Below are 17,033 nucleotides of genomic sequence, written 5' to 3'. Positions count from 1 at the left end.
TTCTGCACCCATCAATTGCTGGATAAGGCCTCTCTGAAGTGGTATTTGCTCTGCCCATGACCTTGGGCTACAGGCCCGAAGGAGGTGGTGCTTCTTGCTTTCCTCCATGATCCCTCTCCCTTTCCTTTAAAGAGGTCATATACGAAGACAAGAAGCACCATCTCCTTCCAGCCTTATAGCTCAAGGTCAAGGGAAGAGCAAATACTACTACATTTCCCCTTTCTGTCTAAATAAGAAGGTTCTGAACCTAATGCAAACTATATACAGTAAGAATGATTATCAAGTATTATCCAAGAGAAACAAAGAAACAAAGAAACAAGAAAGACATGCTAAGAAATGTCCAGATCATAGGTAAATGGCAAATTTCAGAGATTACTTCAAATGCTACTCTTCTTTAGGGTATTGTGTTTATGCAGCTCATTTAAAAATGTAATATATAATTAAGAAATACAGATTAATATTCATCTATAATAGCAAACTTATAGTCATGTTAGGTATGTTTTCAAGATCATACAGAGTTATATTTCAGATAGGCAATCTTCAGACATTTCAAAGATCTATAGACTATTGTATTTAATATGTTTAATAATCTAAGGCTTTTCATTACAACGAGACATGTCTGCTCCTGGCAGCACCAGTCTAATTCAGAGAAGATGATGGGCATCAAAGAAACTCCACATGGAGTTTTGTTTTCTTTATGGCAAAAGCTAGCCATGGAGGCAAAGAAAGTGCCCTTGCCTTGACTGCTAACAGTATGCTGTCCAAATTGGACAAGCAGGACACCAAGGAAAGTGACTGCAGACCTCTGCCAAGATAGGGTGGGACAGTCCATCTTGCTTTACAGATGAGTCTGTCAGATATTGTAGGCTTCTAGGCCAAAGATGGATGCCCCAATGTTGCAGAGGAACTTTGGGTGACTGTCCAGGCAGCTTGAGGTCCCTGTCATTAGCTACCATTTCACCCTTCTGGAGTCTTTGATGGAGTTGAAGACAAAAATAGTTGTAATTAGAGTTTTCCTTAGTTATAATAGAAAGTAAATTAGATACAAAACTTTAGACTCACCAAGATAAGACAGATAATTAAGTACTTTCTCTAATTTTTGTCAAATGCAAATGGATTAGATAGTATTACTATAATTCTTGCTTGATAACTGTTTTGTTATATGTAATTTTACTATGTTAAAACTGTCCTTATTGATTAGACACAAAAGGGGAAGTGCCGTGGAGTGTCTCTCTGTATGCTGTGAATATGTGTTGCTCCCATTGGTTAATAAATAAAGCTGTGTTGGCCTATGGCAGGGCAGGATGGAGCCAGGTGGGAAAGCCAAGAGAGACAGAGAGAGAAGAAATGCATCAGGGGATGATGCTCTGTCTGAGCTGCCACCAGGAGAAGCAAGATGTGAGAGAACAGGTAATACCACAAAGTCACGTGGCAAAACATAGATGAATAGGAATGGGTTGAGTTAAGTTGTAAGAGCTAGCTAGCAAGAAGCCTGAGCCATAGACCAAACCATTTGTAGGTAATATTAAGCCTCCATATCAATTATTTGGGAACAAGGTAGGAGGGAGAGAAACTTCTGTGTACACCTCTCTGATGACAATCATGCCAGGCCCTGGTCTATAAGTATAGCAGAATATCCTTAGGGATCATTTCATTGACTTGTTTGTTTGTTTCTGGTTGTGTTTGGTTCCATCCTAGGACTCAGGACAGTCCAGTCTCTGGTTCCTGCCCCCCCCCCCCCCGACAGTGTCATCTGTGGGCTCCCTCTAGTGACATGGGTCTCATGTTGGACCAGTTATTGGTTGGCCACTCTCAGAAGTTCCATGCCACTTTTGCCCCAGCACAGGCTGCAGGCAGGACACATTGTAGACGGAAGGGTTTGTGGCTAGGCTGGTGTGCCAGTCTCTCCACTGGGAGCCTTGCCTGGTTACAGAAGATGGCCTGTTCAGGCTCCGTATCCCCCATTACTAGGAGTTTTCACTAGGGTCACCCTCACAGATTCCTGGGGGTCACCCCTGAAACGCCCCCCATTCCAGTTGTCTCTTCCAGTACTCTGTCCCCCACACCCCCACCAGTTCCCTCCTGTTCCTGTCCCGATTTCCTTCAGAGATGGACTATGATGTGGAAGTGTAAGCCAAATAAACCATTTCCTTCCCACTTGCTTTTGGTCATGGTGTTTCACAATAGCAATAGTAACCCTAACTGAGACGTGTATTAAGGATTTTATTTAATGAATTCACCAAGATGTTAGAATCTGAAGAATAGCCACATTTACTCTGAGAAACATTGAAATGAGCGGGAAAACTGTCTTTCTTTGGGAGATGGTGACAATGAGAATAAGGTATCTCTTCATGGACGTCACCCATTTGAATGTCTGCAGACTACATTTATCGGCTATTATTTGTCTGAAACTTGCTGAATTGTAAAATGACTCCAAGAGAAGGTTTAACGGTGAGGGAGAAGAAAATACATACTAGGTAGACAACAGAGCCTGCCAAATTAGTCTCTTCGTAATTTAGAGTCTAGTTTATCCTTAATCTAAGATTGGCTTTCGTGGTTTATTTATTCATTTATTAATTTAGACACGTTGCTCATGATGGTCTAGAATTCTGTGTAGCTGAGGCCGGCTGCAAATCCTGACCTACTTCTGACTCTATCATCTCCTGAGTGCTGGGATTACAGGCATGAGCTACCATGCTCGGCCGGTGGCTCCTGGTTTCATTTTCTTTTTTCTTTCTTTCTTTTCTTTTTTTTAAAAGAAATCCTTGTTTTATATGAAATTTAGTGATATAGGACAAGTGAAATAGAGATTCGTTTATTTTAGATGTCCAGCCAGTTTTCCAAACACTATTGGCTGCCCTACTGTTTTCTCACTGACCAGAAATTTTTGCACTCATTGGTCTTATTAGTAACGACTCTTTTATTTACTCCATTTGTCTCTGATGCATACAGGTAATCCCTCTTTTTACCTCTTTTTTTTTTCATTCAACAATCCCACATACAAATTTATCTTCCTTCTGAACAATGTACTTAATTCTCTAGTTTCTAATGTGTCTTCATTTTCAAGCAACTGAGACAATGCAGTTTTGTTTCCCCCACCTCGTCCCCCAAATTAAACGATCCACTCCTTTAAGCTCTTACAGCTTGCTCAGACTCTGCAATACATAAAACTGTTTAGAGTTGGAGATTTGAATAGGATCAGTGTGTGATCTGCGGTTTCTTTTTTGTTTTTATTGTTTTAATTCCTCATTTACAGAGTGTTTTTTTCACTAATCAGTAATCAGTGATGTTTCATTTGGTAGTCTAAGGACTAATAGGCCATCGTGGTTGTATATTACTCTTTAAACGTAATCCTAGAATTAATCTAGGATTTCATTTTACATCCTTGCATCAAATGCTTTTGCAAATGAGAATGCAGGAAGCTGGGAGCCGGCACTAGCTTGTCATTCGTGGGGAGGAATGAATTAATTTTATTGAAGGTCGGAGACCCAGGTCTATTTCTCTTTTCTGTGAGGAGAGAGGATCTGGAATTTAGGAAAATGGCAAAAGGTACGGCCTCGGGATTTTGTCTAAGACTCACGCGATTCCAGATGTATCCACTAGGTGGCGCGCGCAGACTGCAGAACCAGGGGATGAGTGCGAGCAGGGTGTGTGTGTTGGGGAGTGTGTGGGGGGCGGGAGAGGAAGAAGGTGTGGATCAGCGGGCTCCCGGCTTTTCATTGGCTGCTTCTGCGCTAGGCTGTGGATCAGGGTGGATATGCTCTTTGGACAGTTCCTCTACGGAGCCAGTCTAAATGACTTCCGCGGCGGGCGCTGAGGAGGCCAAGGCTGTTTTTCTCATACTTAGGGCACACAGGGCTTGGGTGAGGGCCAGAGGGTTACAAGGACACAGCTCATTTTGAAGCGGGGTTTGAGGGATTCAGTGGAAACTGACCCTAGCGGGGTCGTGGTGATCTAGTCCACTGAGACTGACTCCTTGGGTACTCACCTGGAGTACAAGGAGGCAGGGAGGGAGTGAACTCCATCCAGATCTCCCAGCCTGAGACCCACACCTTCCAAGTCCTCTTAGGCTCTCAGCAGCCGAGGCTAAGGTCCAATAAAATCAAGCACATTTAGGGTGGTTGGCCTAATTTCATCCAATGACTGAGGGAAGCAGATGCAAAGAGCCAGGGCCAGGCCCCAGGTGGAGCTCCGGGAGTCCAATAGGAGAGAAAGAGGAGGGACTGTATGAGTGAGAATTGTTGAGACCAAGATTGGAGAGGCACAGGGACAAATAGCCAAACTAAAGGAAACCCATGAACTATGAACCAATAGCAGTGGAGTTCCCAACTGGATCAGGCCTTCTGGATAAGTGAGACAATTGAATAGCTTGAACTGTTTGGGAGGCTCCCAGGCTGTGGGACCCGGACCTGTCCTTAGTGCATGAGCTGGCTGTTTGGAACCTGGGGGCTTATGCGGGGACACATGCTCAGCCTGGGAGGAGGGGACTGGACCTGCTTGGACTGAAACTACCAGGTTAAGCTGAATCCCCAGGGGAGTCTTAGCCCTGGAGGAGATGGGAATGGGGGGTAGGCTGGGGAGAAGGCGGGGGTGGGGGTGGGGGTGGGAGGGGGGAAGACAGGTGAACCCATGGCTGATATGTAAAATTAAATTAAATTATAAAATAAAATAAAAAAGTCAAGCACATTGCGGGATGGAAAGACGGTCTTTCAGTCTCTTAATGGTTAATAGCATTGGTTGCTTTTCCAGAGGACCCAGGTTTGATTCCAACCACCGTGCTCACAATCTCACACCTTCTTTTAGCCTCAGCTTGGGTGGTGCACATAGATGCAGTCAAAATACCCATACACATAGAAAGAAAGGTGTGGTGGTATTGTGTTCCCCCAAATATTGTTCTTGCTAATAAACTTATCTGGGGTCAGAGAACAGAACAGCCGCAATATTAAACATAGAGGATAGGCAGTGGTAGCACACACCTTTAATCCTAGTATTCCAGAAGCAGAGATCTACCTGGATCTCTGTGTGTTCAAGGATACAGCCAAGCTTGGTGACTAATCCCTTTAATCCCAGAAAGTGAGCCTTTAATCCCAGGGAGTGATGGCAGAAAGCAGAAAGGTATATAAGGTGTGAAGACCAGAAACTAGAAGCTTTAACTGGTTAAGCTTTTAGGCTTTGGAACAGTAGTTCAGCTGAGATTCATTTGGATAAGGACTCAGAGGCTTCCAGTCTGAGGAAACAGGATCAGCTGAGGAACTGGTGAGGTGAGGTAGCTGTGGCTTGTTCTGCTTCTCTGATCTTCCAGCATTCACCCCAACAACTGGCCTCAGGTTTGATTTTATTAATAAGTACCTTTAAGATTCATGCTACAGAAAAGAAAAACAAACAAATCCAAGCACATTAAAAACACCTAACCATGATATATATAATTTGTGGCTGATTCTCCTAAAGACTGGGTTGCCATTGACAAGCTGATGTGTTAGTTTTTTGTATACCCCGAGTTCTGAACAACATTACCCACGCATATTTATGGGAAAATGGAGATGCAATTTAAAGACAGTTCTTACGTCAAGAACAAACTTTCTAACTACGTGTGGTGGGTGGCACACACCTGGGCTCTCAGCACTCAGGAGGCTGAAACGGGAGGACCGTGACTTTGAAATCAGCCTGGGATACATAGTGAGATCCTGTCTCAAACCAGATCACAGTGACTGTGAGAAAAGGCAAACTCCCACCCCAACAGAACCATAGTAACAACAGTGCAACACAACCCAGCAAGCACACTGGAACCTGTGCAGCCCTGGGGAGGGCGGTCAGCAGATATAGCCTCCAGTGCTCTACTCTTGAAGGGTTTGCCTTGGTCTCAGAGCTCTCCTTTCCCCAGACCATGCCTTTCCTAGGACAGCCCCACACCTGCTGACTAAGCAAGGCGGGGCTATAAATGATTGTGTAGCTCACCTGAGTAGAAATCCCCAATCCCCAATCCCAGATCCCCCTGTTGGGTTGATGCTAAGGTCTGAATGTTTCCCTTTTAAATTCATGTCCTGGACTACAACGTGACAGTGGTAAGAGGCAGGCCTCTGAGAGGCGACAAAGTCACAAGGGTCCCCTTGCGAATGAGCATTAGATCCACACAACAACATCTTCATGGAGCAGTCAAGCTCTCTTGCTCACACGCCTTTTGCAATGTGTGGTTGCAGCATTTCTTCCCCTTTAGAGGATGCAGAAGACAGCATCTTGGAAGCAAGGAGATCCAGTTTTTACTAACTGACACCATTGTCTTTGATTTTCCAGCTTCTAGAATTGGGAGAAATCAATTCTGTTTTTTTAAAAGATTTATTTTTATTTTTTACTTATGTGTATGTGTGTGTCTCTGTGAACGTATGCCATGTGGGTACAGGTACCCACAGAAGGCAGAAGAGGCCTTAGGATCCTCTGGAGCTGGATTTATGGGTGCTTATGGGCAGCTCAGTGTGAGCGCTGGGAACCAAACTCTGGTCCTTTGGAAAAACAGCAAGTACTCTTAACCACTGAGCCACACCTCTCTAGCCCTGAAACTTTTCTCTTTTAAATACAGTGCTGAATCTCATGTGTTTGCTTACAAGAGTACAGAATGGACTAAGGAAGTTAGCCAGGGTGATTTCACACAAGACTGTGCTTGAGGATGTATATTCTGCTGGCAGTGAATAGAATGTCTGTATAGATGTAGGTCCATTTGGTCTAAGGTGTAATTTTTTTTTCACATTTTTAAAATTTAACATATGTTCTTCATTGACTCTTAGGGAATTTCACTCCAATTCTGCTCACTTCCCAACCTTCCCATATCTTCCCCTCACCCTGCAGCACCCTCCCCAAAGAAAATGAAAAATCAAACCAAAACAAAATAAGCAAGTAAACAAAAACAAAAAGCAACAAACCAAAAACAAAATGAAAAGAAAAAGACAAAACAAAATAAAAACCTCTTTGATCCTCCATTTTTCCGGCCTCTCTGACACTCCTTTGTCTTGGTGGCATTGGGAGCTGAGGTGTGTCACAGAGTACACTCCTTTGTCCAATCAGCTTTACTTGCCAATGTTCATTGCAAAGAATCATCAGTGTGCTGCAAGGTCTATGGTCTCAGGTAAACCATCATCACTGGGTCCTCATCAAAACTCCTCTCAGATATCTGGAAGCTGCCCAGAGTCATGGAGATCCTGTGGGTATCATTCCACAGGACCAGTCCCTTCACGAGCTCCAGCAGGTCCTAGATGGGGTAGACGTTAGGGTGGGCCAACCCTAGGCCCGGCTGTAGGCCTGGAAGGAAGTTGAGTTGGCCAGTCCAGGCTCCTGGGGCTGCCCCACCCCACCAAGTCAGGTGAGGAGTGGAGCCAGCTACCCTATACCTTATACTAAGGTGAAATTCAAGTCCATAAATGTTGTTTGGATGTAAAATGTCCCCTACAGGTTCATGTTGGAATATTTAGCCAGTAGTTCATGGTGTTGTTGGGAAAGTAATGGAACTGTTAGGACTGTGGTCTGGCTAGGGCAGGCCTTGAAGATGGCATCCACCTCTGGTCCCAGCCTGGGCTCTCACTGTTTCTGATCTGCCAAGACTATGCTGCAAGCCCCCATTGCCATAGATGCAGCTGCCCCAGCCGCCACGCCTTTCTTGCCTTGATGGTCTAACATCCCCTGAAACTGTCAAAGCAAATCCTTCCTCCTGGGAGTTGTTTCTGTCAGGTATTCCGTCTTGCCATTGTGACAAACCAAGCCGTTATTGCAAAGTCCAAGGTTCATTCTTCTGATGCTCTTCCAGTTGCCGAGTGTTCAGAGACTCCAGCTGTTGCAATCTCTCTCCTTCAAGCCATTTAACAACTGATCTGTGTATTTAGATACTCTGATGTTACATTCACAGATATTTGCAACTATATGTCCTTTTGGTAAATTCATCTTCTATGGTTATGTAGGGGGTCTCTTTTTATAGTGTTTGACTTAAGGCCTGTTTGTCTGATGTAAACATAACTACTCTTCCAGTTTCTGTTTGATGGGAAAATATATAATACATATATGAACGTTCCCCCTCTTACTTTCATTCTCTATGTCTCCTTCACAGTAAAGTGAGTTTCTTGTAGTCAGGATATGGTTGGATGGGACCCCCAATCTTTTCATTCACTAGGTCTTTTGATTGGTGAGCCTGATCCATCTATATTTAAGGTAATTATTTATAGGTGAATACTTGTTATTGTCACTTTGTAATTTGTTTTCTGGATAATTTTTTCTTTCTCTTTTTCTCCCTTAAATGAAGGACTGGTTTGTTCTGGCTCATGGCTTAAGGAGAAATATAACCAATCATGGCAGAGGAAGCAGGAACATGAGGCAGCTGACCACACTGTCTACAGTTTGAAAGCAAAGAGTGAGGTCTCCTCTTTCCCCCTTGTCTTGTTTGGATACATTTCACTCTGAACATGCTTTGGATCCTTTCTATTTATGTTGTGTACAACCATCATAAATAGGTTTTATCTTCATGGTTACTATAAGGCTTAGATAAAACAACTTACTTTTATAACAGGCTATTTTACACTAATAACAATTATCTTTAAGCACATTAAAAAAACCCTCCATACTTGTATCCACTCCTACCTTTTACAATTTTGATATCAAAATTAATTTTTTTGTATACTACCAGGCAAGCACTCTACCACTGAGCTATACCCTTAGCCTGGTTTTGTCTTTTAAAAGCTTTTGTCTTTTAATATATAGTTTTCAGTTTCTCTTTACTATAAAAACCTTTGATTATTTTTGGGTTCCACAGCGTCAACTGCTTTCTTCTCGTTATTATTTTGACTGTAAAAGTTTATGTGATATTATGTGATAACCATGCAGCAGGCACAGTTTACTGCTGGATTCTCTCACTTGCTGTACTGAAGCTCCACCCTGAGCTCCTGGCCGGGCTCCATTTTTCAGTTGGACCACTTGTGGGGTCTACAATAAGGCAAAGCTTCCTAGATGGCTCTTTCCTTGAAATGGGGTTTCAGGCTGGGCACAGAGTTGATTAACTAGGTATTTAAGACACAGTGAACTTTGCACAAAGTTTCTGGGAACCACATGCTTGGCTTTGTGGGTGGGTTATGCCCTTGGCACTTTGTAAGACCAAAAGTCAACCTGTAAGTCCCACCTGCCCAAGGACCTAGTAACTTCCTGGAATGCTGGGAGTTGTAGTTCTTGGGAAATAACAAAGCCACATGGGAAAATATGGTGGCCTAATGGTTTTGTCCTTAAAAAGCCCCTACAACATGTGTTTTGTCATCACTCACAGGGAATTACAGAGATTAGTCCTGACCAAAGTCCATCCTGGTCAGTATTTAATTAAAGATTGCTTCAAATTTGGCTCAAAAATGGTGGAATTGGTTTTTCTCTTGCGAATCTCAAAATTTAAAATCTCTAACTGGGCATCTTAAGTGGTCATAGTACTGAGGTCTGTATTATGGCTGCTACCAACATCTGAGCCCTGGATGAGACAACGCCTCCTGTCTTTGTTTCTAGCTGGTCCAGGCAGTCTTGCTGTGCCAATTACTCCACAGTGTTCCCCATGAGGAAGTCCAAATGGGGTTCCTGAGAGGTGTCTGGGAGTGCTGGAGTGACTGCTTGCTTGTCTTCAGTTATCCTTTCTCACTGGAAAAAACTGTGGGCTTTAGAGACACCCCTCTTTATGTCATTATGCCAACTCAAGGGAAGATGATGAAATGTGGGTGAAGGGAGACTGTTCTTGCTCTTCCAATGATTTCTAATGTTGGTTTATTTTGGTTCTGTGGTCCAAGTAGGTATTTCCAGCTTATTTCCAATTTTAGTATTTTCACTAAGTGTTTTATTCTGGGGATTTCTGCCAGTTGATCTCTCTCTCTCTCTCTCTCTCTCTCTCTCTCTCTCTCTCTCTCTGTTGTGGGAGAGAAAATGAAGACCTGTTCTACCTTCTTGTTGATGCCATCCCAGTCTTGTTTTTAAACATAAACTGTCTGCTCAGCCAGGTGTGGCAGCACGCTTTTAATCCCAGCACTCTGGAGGCAGAGGCAGGTAGATTCTCTGTGATTTCCAGATCAGCCAGGGCTACATAGTGAGACCTTGTCTTACAAATTAGAAGGAGTCAATTTCTTCTTTGACGCTGGGGAAGGTTCAGCCATTAAGAGCACTTGTTGCTCTTGCAGAGGACCCTGGTTCAGTTCCCAGCCCCCACATGGTGGCTCATAGCCATCCTTAACTCCAGTTCTAGGAGATCCAATCCTGATGTCTTTGTCTGACTTCTGAGGGCACCCAGCAAGCATGGGATACACATACATAGACACAGGGAGAACATCCATGCATAGAAAATAAAATAAAATAAATCTTCAAAAAATTAAGCTAAAGAGCTACTTGCTTTTCACTCCTCCACTCCCTCCCACTCTTCCTGTCTTCTTTCCCCGTCCCTCTCTCCAGGGTCTTGTGTACCCCAGGCTGGCTGCAAGCTTGCTGTGTAGCCAAGGATGACCTCAAATTTATGGCCCTCCTGCCTCGACCTTTTGAGTGCTAGGAGGACTCCAGGCTTATGCCGTCCCGCCTGTTTCATGTGGTGCTGAGGACTGAACTTGGGGCTTCAAGCATCCTAGGTGACCACTCTGTCGACTGAGCTACGTCCCTCCCTTGTGGGAATCCATGCAGGCATCATAACTTTTCTAAGAAAGGGAGGTCCTGACACCTCATTCTTTTATCATCTTTCCAAACGATTCTTGACCCATCAATATAAGTCTGTGTAGGGCAGAGGTAACTTCAGGTCATCTAAGTTTGCTGCTGTAGATGTCACGTAATCGCCTGAGGGAATAGTGGGAAGAGGCTTGCACTCTGATCTGTGGCCAACTCCTCTAGTCCACCAAATCTTGTTGACGATTTAAGTTTACTTTGTTTTGATTATCTTCTTCCTGAGTTTTCAGAATATCTCATGGCCTCATAAAGAGACCTCTGGTTTCTTTATGTGTGTCACAACCTCCAAGGCATAAGGAAGACCTTCAAGTCTTAGATATCTCCCTAAAATTGGGAGGGGTACTATTCTTGGGATTTTGCTAGGGAAGCTTAGAAGCAGTACTCCTGGGAGAAGGCACAAATGATTCATAAGAAATTTTCCAACAATCCAATATAGCCGAACTGTACAAATATTAAAAGACCCCCAAGGATGCAACATGTGGAGACTAAACCCAAAAGAGGCACACTGGCTGTCATGCAGCTCAGCTTTGTTGGATCTTTGTCAAGCAGCTATTCTGGCTTTATGACTTTTGCTGTTCCCATCCAATATGGCTGTGCCAACTGACATTGACAGGAAAATTCCTTCATCACCCAGCCCAGCTAGAGATTCTGAGTGAGCCACTCAGCAGGCCTGGTACTTCTGGAGGTGCACAGGTCTGGATGAGGCCTGATTGAGGTCCTCTTGGATGGCATTCCTGGAAGACTGAGGCTGTAGAACAAATGGTTTGTTTATTTTTTGCCCTATGGGAGAACTTACAGGTTGAGGGGGATCTCTTTCTAAATTGTTTTGGCTTGGGTGGAGATGTAAAGAGACCATTTTTCTCCCAATTTTCCATACCCATCCTGCTCTTCTCTTCTTAGGCTTTAGCAGGGCTGCTGCAAACTCAGGTTGGATCTGGGGCACTGGTGACATTTTCCTGGATGGCTAGTTGGTAATATAGGTCAGAGGGATGGAAACTTTTATTCTATGATCTTGCTGACATCAGCCTTCTCTTTGCTGTTTGAAGTCTCTTGTATGATGTTACTATGGCAACATTTTACTTAAGATACTGTGTCTTTTCAAAAGGTGACCCCATTTGTAACAATTTACTTCCAAGCTTTGTTGTGTATCTGATTTAGTTCCCTGCCCCATTTCTTCCCCTCCCTCTTTTACTACAAACCATAGCCTCATATGTGCTTTGCAAGTGTTCTTCTGCCTTGAGCTCCATCCTCGGCTGTAGCATCTTTTTTCTTTTCTTTCATTTATTTATTTTTAAAAGATTGAATTATTTTAATTTTATGTGAATGAATGTCTAGCCTACATGTATATCTGTGCTTGGTTTCCACAAAGCCCAGATGAGGGTGTTGGATTCCCTGAAACTGAGTTGCAGGTAGTTGTGTGCTGTGGGAATTAAATCTAGTTCCTCTAGAAGAACAACAAAGTTCTCTTAACCGCTAAGTAGTAAGCCATCTCTCCAGCCCTAGAATTTTCATTTTCTTTTTTTTTTTAAAATAAGTTTTATTAAGAGATTTTCTATTCATTTTATATATCAACCTCAGATTTCCCTGTCCTCCCTCCTCCCAGCCTTCCCCCCAACCCACCCCCCATTCCTAATTCCTCCAAGACAAGGTCTCCCATGGGGAGTCAGCAGAGCCTGGTACATTCAGTTAAGGCAGGTCCAAGGCCCTCCTTCTTGCATCAAGGCTGCACAAAGTGTCTCACCATTGGCACTAGGTTCCATAAAACCGCTCATGCACTAGGGACAGGTCCCAATCCCACTGCCTGGGGGCCTCCTATGCAGTTCAAACTAAATAACTGTCTCGCTTATCCAGAGGGCCTAGTCTAGTACCATGAGGGCTCCTCAGCTATTGGTCCACAGTTTATATGTTTACACTAGTTTGCCTAGTTGTCTCTGTACTTTTTTTTCAGGCATGGTCTCGATATCCCTTGCTCATAGAATCCCTTCTTTCTCTCATCGATTGGACTCCTGGAGCTCTGCCTGGGACTCAGCCGTGGATCTCTGCATCTGCTTCCATCAGTCACTTGATGAGGGTTCTATGATGACAGTTAGGGTATTCAGCCATCTGATCACTAGAGTAGGCCAGCTCAGGCACCCTCTTGACTATTACCAATAGTCTATGGTGGAGTCATCCTTGTGGATTCCTGGGAACCTCCCTAGCATTCTGCTTCTCCCTATTCCCATGGTGTCTTCATTTATCATGGCATCTCTTTCCTTGCTCTCCCATTATGTTTCCATTCCAGCTCAAACTTCCCACTCTCCTAAGCTTTCATCCCTTGTCCCTTGCCCTCCATTACCCACCCCCTCACTCCCAGTTTGCTAATGTAGATCTCATCCATTTCCCCATCACTGGGCAATGCATGCGTCCTTCCCAGGGTCCTCCTTACTAGCTAATCTCCCTGGAGCTGTGGGTTGCAGTCTGGTTATCCTTTGCTTTATATCTAGTATCCACTTATGAGTGAGTACATACCATGTCTGTCCTTCTGAGTCTAGGTTATCTCACTCAGGATGATATTTTCTAGTTCCATCCATTTGCCTGCAAACCTCATGATGTCATTGTTTTTCTTTGCTGAGTAGTACTCCATTGTGTATATGTACCACATTTTCTTTATCCATTCTTCAGCTGAGGGGCATCTAGGTGGTTTCCAGGTTCTGGCTATCACAAATAATGCTCCTATGAACATAGCTGAGCATGTGTCCTTGTGGTATTATTGAGCATTCCTTGGGTATATGTCCAAGAATAGTAGACCTGGGTCTTGAGGAAGGTTGATTCCCAATTTTCTGAGAAATCTCCATACTGATTTCCAAAGTGGTTGTACAAGTTTTCATTACCACCAACAGAGTAGGAGTGTTCCCCTTGCTCCACATCCTCTCCAACATAAGCTGTCTTCAGTGTTTTTTATCTTAGCCATTCTGACATGTGTAAGATGATATCTCAGAGTTGTTTTGATTTGCATTTCCCTGATGACTAAGATTGTTGAGCAATTCCTTAAATTTCTTTCGGCCATTTGAGATTCTTCTGTTGAGAATTCTCTGTTTAGCTCTATTTGCAGACAATATGATAGTGTACATAAGTGAGCCCAAAAATTCTACCAGGGAACCCCCACAGCTGATAAACTCCCTCAGTAATGTGGCAGGATACAAGATTAACTAAAAAAAATCAGTAGCCCTCCTATATACAAATGATAAGAGGGCTGAGAAAGAAATCACAGAAACATCCCCTTTACAATAGCCACAAATAATATAAAATATCTTGGGGGTAACTCTAACTAAGCAAGTGAAAGACCTGTATGACAAGAACTTTAAGTCTCTGAAGAAAGAAATTGAAGAAGATATCAGAAAATGGAAAGATCTCCTATGCGCATGGATAGGTAGAATTAACATAATAAAAATGGCAATCTTACCAAAAGCAATCTATAGATTCAATGCAATTCCCATCAAAATCCCAACACAATTCTTCACAGACCTGGAAAGAACAATACTCAACTTCATATGGAAAAGCAAAAAAACCCAGGATAGCTAAAAGAATCTTGTACAATAAAGCAACCTCTGGAGGCATCACAATCCTGACTTCAAGCTCTACTATAGAGCTACAATAATAAAAACAGCTTGGTACTGGCATAAAAACTGACATGTGGAACAATGGAATCAAATTGAAGACACTGACATTAATCCACACACCTATGAACATATGATTTTTGACAAAGAAGCCGAAACTGTACCATGGAAAATAGAAAGTTATCTTCAACCAATGGTGCTGGCATAACTGGATGTCAATGTGTAGAAGGCTGCAAATAGATCCATATCTGTCACTGTGTACAAAACTTAAGTCCAAGTGGATCAAAGACCTCAACATAAATCCAGTTACTCTGAACCTGATAGAAGAGAAAGTAGGAAGTAGTCTTGAACACATTGGCACCAGAGATCACTTCCTAAATATAACACCAGTAGTACAGACACTAAAAGCAACAATTAATAAATGGAACCTCTTGAAACTGAGAAGCTTTTGTAGGGCAAAGGACACCATCAATAAGACAAAACAACAGCCTACAGAATGGGAAAAGATCTTCACCAACCCCATATCCGACAGAAGGCTTCCAGAATATACAAAGAACTCAAGAAATTAGACATCAAAATACCTAACAGCCCAAGACATCAAAATACCTAACAGTTCAATTAAAAAATGGGCTATAGAGCTAAATAGAATTTTCTTTTAAAAAGAAAGACACATCTTTAAATCAGAATGGTAAACACTGCATTTTAACTGATGAGTTAGGTTAATTTACATACAAGTTTACCTATTTCTCATGATTGGCTATGAACTCCACATTCATGCTTGTAACCTGGTTTGAAGGTTTTAAGAGACACTCAACATATTCAATAGAATATGTTGATGAATAGCAGAATGTCCACCACATCAACTGAAATTTGCTCTCTATAGTCTGACTCTGTTGATTCATTTCTAAAGGATTTCTTCCAAATAACCATAGCCCAGTGACCAACCTTCTAATCAGTCACCATTTTCTATCTGGGCATTTGATGTATTCAAGACAATATGAGAGATATCTCTGTATCATAACTGGCTATATCTGGATAAGGCTGAGAATGTGCGCCTCCTTGAAATATTCTAGTATTGGTATTAGTGTGACTTTATTTATTACCAAAACTGTTGAGATGCAACAGAGGCAGGGATGTACTTACATGTCTTTCCAACATCACATAGGTTCCATTCAGAGCTGGATCTGTGTCCAAACACTCCTGCTAATCCATAGGATGACACTTTGCACACAATGAAGGATATATGCATTCCATTTCATTTCTCTTTTCTCAAAACAACTCTCATGTTAACCTCTGAATCAGCTTCCTTAGAAGTCTTTTCAGAGCCCCATGCATGTCCTTGTTCCTAAGGCTGTAGATGAAAGGGTTCATCATGGGTGTCACCACTGCATACATCACTGTGGCTACTGAGTCTTTCATGGAGTAGGTGTGTAGGGGCTGCAGATACACCATACAAAGTGTCCCATAGAAGAGGGCCACTATAGCCAGATGGGACGCACAGGTGGAAAAGGCTTTGTACTTGCTAGAGGCGGAGGGAATTCTGATGATGGCTCTGGCAATCCAGATATAGGATATGATCATGAATCCAAAAGGAGCAAGGAATATGAAGCAGCCTGTGGCGATCAGCACCATGTGATTGATGTGTGTGTCGGAACATGCAAGCCTGAGCAGGACATACATTTCACAGAAGATGTAGTGGATTTTCCGAGATCCACAGAAGGTTACTTTGGTCATGAGGATGGTGTGGATGAGGCCATAAAGGACAGATAGGGCCCAGCACAAGATGAGGAGCAAGATGCAGAGCTTAGGGCTCATGGCTATAGTATAATGGAGGGGACGACAGATGGCCACATAACGGTCATATGCCATTACGGCCAGAATGAGGTTGTCTAAGGCTACCAAAGACACCAGGAATTAGAGCTGAGTCAGACATCCTGTGTAGGAGATGGCTTTGTTCTGGGACTGAAGGTTCACCAGCATCTTGGGGATTGTGTTGGTGACAAAGAAGAGGTCAGTGAAGGAGAGGTTGTCCAGGAAGAAATATATGGGAGTGTGCAGGTGGGAGTTGGAGACAATGGCCAGGATGATGAGCACATTCCCCACCACTGTGACCAGATACATGGACAGAAAAGTCCAAAACAGGATGCGCTGATGCTCGGGAACCTCTGAGAGCCCCAGGAGTAGGAGTCTCTGCTCTGGTTGCCTCCATCCATTTCCCAATTTTCTGCAATGTGAGCACCAAGAAATGCTTTCCAAGTGTTCTTAATTAGATGGAAAATGTGCATAAACAAAGCCAACTGCTTTCCTAGTATTAAAAGTAACTTAGAGCTAGGTGTGATCCACTTGCCTGTAATCTCGGCTGCTCAAGAGGCTGCTGTGGATAATAAACTGAGCCTAGGAGGCTAAAGTCAGCTTTAACAATATAACAAGGCTTTGCCAACCCCATCCCTACAATAGTATCAGACCAAGACTGAGTCCATTCTTTGTGTGTGCTAGGCAAGTGTTTACTCATGACCTACATTTCCAACTATATAATAACACACACACACACACACACACACACACACACAATGCAGAAAAGTGTACTGAGAGGGAAAGTCACCCCAAATATCCCCAAGCAAACACAATTGCCTTAGAGTGTTCGGTGTTCACATTTTCATTTTTTTAAAATCCAATTATCCTTATTCACTTAATGTGCTGGGGAAAGGTTCCTTAAGTTAATATATCTTA

The 17,033-nt window shown here is 43.1% G+C and overlaps 1 pseudogene; it reads right to left on the bottom strand.

Moving 5' to 3' along the window:
- Positions 1-15,584: 15,584 nt before the first annotated feature.
- On the bottom strand, positions 15,585-16,516 carry LOC118588523 (annotated as a pseudogene).
- Positions 16,517-17,033: the final 517 nt, after the last annotated feature.

The sequence above is a fragment of the Onychomys torridus genome, chromosome 8 (genome assembly GCF_903995425.1).
Source record: "Onychomys torridus chromosome 8, mOncTor1.1, whole genome shotgun sequence".
Lineage (NCBI taxonomy): Eukaryota > Metazoa > Chordata > Mammalia > Rodentia > Cricetidae > Onychomys > Onychomys torridus.
Note: the sequence above shows the minus strand (reverse complement) of the source record. Positions and strands in the feature narration are given on the sequence as shown.